Raw genomic sequence first — 4189 nt, forward strand, 5'->3', positions numbered from 1 at the left:
CCAAAAAAGCAACACAAAAACAGAGCAAGTGTCATGATTCAAGGTTTTTGGTGAGGGAAGGCGCAGGACCCAGGTGTAGATGAAGATGATTTGTTTTAATGATAAAGTCCAACAGAGGCGGCACAGGGAAACAGACTGACATAACACGACGGATAACACACGACGGCACAGGGAAACAGACTTTAGACAAAGATCCGACAAGAGACAAGGACAACAGGTGGGTTAAAATACACACGGGGTAATCAAGGGGATGAGACACACCTGGGAACAATCAACTGGGAAGAGACAGAGACACAGGGGGCAAACTGAACACAAAAAACTCCAAAAACAAATACACAGAAACACGATCATGACAGTACCCCCCCTTCAAAGGCGGCTACCAGACACCCAACAGAAAAAGTCCAAAAACAAAACAACCCATCAGGGTGGGCGCAGAACCAGGAGGCGAACCCCTCGTGGGGGGTCCGGCGGTCTCCGCCGCCGGCGCAGGAAGCGGAATCCAGGAGGCGGGTCCGGCGGTCGTTGCCGGCGCTGGAAACACAGACGAGGAGGCGGCTCTGGAGGGCCGGCAGAGAGGCCGGCTGTAGGTTCTGGAGGGCCGGCAGGAAGGCCGGCTGGAGGCTCTGGGGGAGCACTAGGAGTCTCTGGGGGAGCACTCGCAAACTCGGGGGGCGGAGCCACAAGAAACTCAGGAGGAGCGTCCGCAAACTCGGGGGGCGGAGCCACAAGAAACTCGGGAAGCTCAGGAAACTCTGGAGCAGGGGGCTGCTCACATGCAGCGGACACAGGAAACTCTGGAGCGGGCGGACACAAACGCCGCCTTGGAGCTGGGACCGGAGGCAGCTGCAGGCAGAGCCCAGGGGCCGGGACCTCCGGCGGCTCAGGGCAGCAGTGACGGCTTAGCCCAGGGGCCGGGACCTCCGGCGGCTCAGGGCAGCAGTGACGACTTGGCCCCACTCCGGGCGGGGGGATTGCCAGCCGCGATCCCCACAGCAGAGCTCCGCCACAGAACTCCTCCAAGGGGACCACTCCAAACCATCGCCAAGGGTTCCACCGTCTAGTCGGGGTCCGCATCTTACGTCCCTCACCGTGTCTTTGGTCGGATCCTACTGTCATGATTTGTGGTTGGCGGTGAGGGAAGACGCAAGCAGACCCAGGATGAAGATGATGATGGTTTTAACGGAACAGGGAGCAAGACGAGCACACGACGAGGATCCGACAAGAGACAAAGACAACAGGTGGGGCTAAATACACTGGGAGGGTAATCAAAGAAACGAGACACAGCTGGGAACAATCAACAGGGAAGACAGGGACTCACAGGGGGAACAGGCTAATAAACAGATAAACCTCAAAATAAATACACAGAAAACAGATCACAACACTTTCTTTTGATTTCTAATTTTGTGCACAAAAATGAAAATGGAAAAAAAAAACAAAAAAACTGATAAATACAGCTCACTGCCGATTTTGTGGTCTGATCCAAAAGTTCTCTCTGCCCTGCACTTTGTGTAGAGACCCTTTTGTATACTTGAAATGTTGGTTTGGTTCTTTCACACATGTTTGACAAATCCTTTATTCTCCTGTGGAAGCCATACAGAGGTGCCCACACATTTGCTTCTCTTCAGAGCTGCAGTTTTCTGCCTCACAGAGCAACCTCTTCGATAACACTTTATTTGAAGGGGGGTGAATAAGACTGACATAACACTGTCATAAACATGACATAACACCTGTCATGAACATGAATAAGCCTTCATGAATATTTATTACTGTTGTCAAAAAGCGTCATTCGGTAAATTATGACACTTTTAATACAAAGTTGACATTATTCAAAATGTCTTTGTTATGACAACTTGACATTAANTGGAATGTGCTATACAAATAAAATTTGATTGATTGATTGATTAGGAAAAACAGCCTTGAGAAGACATTTGTTGTGAATTAGCAATAAATAAACAAATAAACTGAAATAATCTAATCAGATGAATAGACCACACCAACTCACTGGATCAGCTCCTCCTGATGGCAGTACTTTGTTCCTCCATACCTGAAGCTGAGTCTGGCTGCACTCCAGAGGAAGATGACTTCAGCTGCTTTTATCTATTCGAGGACCTTGTTCTTTTGTTCATGATTCTGATCTCATTTGCATAGGTCAGGGTTCACATTGTAGAACAGAGAAAATGTGACCCACATCTGGCCCATTTGAGCCATGTGCACAACTGATTCAGATGAACCATAGGGATCCAGATCAGGTTCAAATTAGATTATTGGATATCTGACTGTTATATAAAGTTCTGCATGGCTGTAACCTGCTTCACTGAATAATTTCATTAATACATCCAAAATTTGTGTGTAATCGATTTAAATGAGCCAAAAGATTCCATGTGGGAAAAGTTCCTCTGGGTAGTCAGTGTTGGGTAATCAGAGATTATCAGTTGATTTCTGATTTTATGCACAAAATGAAAATATAAAAATGCCACAATGTAAGTAGGGTAGAGAGAACTGCCTGGTCAGGCCACTTGTCACATAAAAAATAAGCCCTCAATTTAGATTTTAGACATTATACAGACTGCAGACATGTAAACTTGATAGTTTCATGCTGTATACTGTAGTATTTTCTCCAAACATTTAGTCTGTTTAAGCTCCTGTGAGAAACAATTAAAACTGGACTTTTGGTCACCCCAGAAAAAGAAAGGTTAGCCTGAGTTTTTATTTTGAAAAGCCAGAGCATGGGGTCTCATCTCTGGACCTGTGCCAGCAAGATACCGTTCATTGCACTGCACCCCAAGCAGCGGTGAATAGTGGTGAGTACACTACTGTCACAAAAAAGAAAGTAGTCCTCATAGTTTCAGTTCAGTAGAACGACCAAACTAATTTGGATAATTGGGAACTGAGATGTATCGGAGAGACATAGGGAAGATTGAAATTTATAATCTTTCCAACCCAAGACATTCTGTTTCTGAATTGGCTTTCCCCATGTGGCCTTGGAAGGGCTGCATATTCTATTCTCCTTGAAGATTTGTAAACATAACGCTCCTTCCCTCCTCACCCCCTCCTGTTATCCATGCAGCTGAGCGCTCCCAAGGACATTCCTCAATCAACACCTCTATTGGACTTTGCCAGGAGTGTCAGCAATGTGGTTTCCTGGCCCTTTGACATCACCGCCTTCACTTGTGTCTTTGTTTTGCCTGAATGTTGCCATTTTCCCTAATGTGTCCTTTCCTCTTTGTTTTAGTTTGTTAGAAACTGGAGTACCCCCTATTTAGCCCAGAAAAGGATTATTTTAGTTTATTAGAAATTGTGGAGTACACACTATTTAGATTATACAGCCCAGAAATGGAATCAGAATCAGCTTACAGTAGTTTATATTACTTTTAACCCAGAAAAGGATTTAGAATTGTAGAGTACTCACTAACCCAGAAAATAAATTAGATTAGTTACTCTTTAGCTTATTTTATCAGAAACTGTCAAGTACTCCCATTTAGATGCAGAGACCAGAAGCCCAGAGGAAACTTCTGGATCAACATTGTTAGACTATTTATCAGACTCCTGTTCTCCCAGCCCAGAGGATACATAGCAACCCTGAACAGGAGCTCCTAGTTTACATTCTCTTCTGTCATGATTTGTGGTTGGCAGTGAGGTAAGGGAAGACACAGGCAGACCCAGGATGAAGATTATGATGTTTTAATAATGAAATCCACGGAACAGAACAGGGAGCAAGACGAGCACACGGCAAGAGACAAACAGGTGGGATTAAATGCACTGGGAGGGTAATCAAGGAAACGACACAGCTGGGAACAATCAACAGGGAAGACAGACTCACAGGGGAACAGACTAACAGAAAAACCTCAAAATAAATACACAGATCACCACAGTACCCCCTCTTCAAGGGGGGGCTCCAAGACGCCCAAAACAGAAAAAGTCCAAAACAAACCAACAGGGTGGGCGGAGGGGCGACGGAGAGAGGCCAAGAGTCCACGGGGAACAAAAACAGAATCACTCAGTCCATAAAAAAAAAAAAACAAAAGGCACGGTCAGGGCGGGACCTGCTGTGGACAGTCCAGCGGGCGACGCCGGCGCAGGAAGCGGAGTCCCGGAGGCGGGTCCGGCTGCGTGACCGGCTGGACTCCGGGCGGAGCACAGGGAATCTCGGGAGGCAGAGCCACAGGGAGCTCGGAAGGCAGGTGCAGCG

This window comes from Poecilia formosa, unplaced genomic scaffold (genome assembly GCF_000485575.1).
Source record: "Poecilia formosa unplaced genomic scaffold, Poecilia_formosa-5.1.2 Scaffold179, whole genome shotgun sequence".
NCBI classification, from domain to species: Eukaryota; Metazoa; Chordata; class Actinopteri; order Cyprinodontiformes; family Poeciliidae; genus Poecilia; species Poecilia formosa.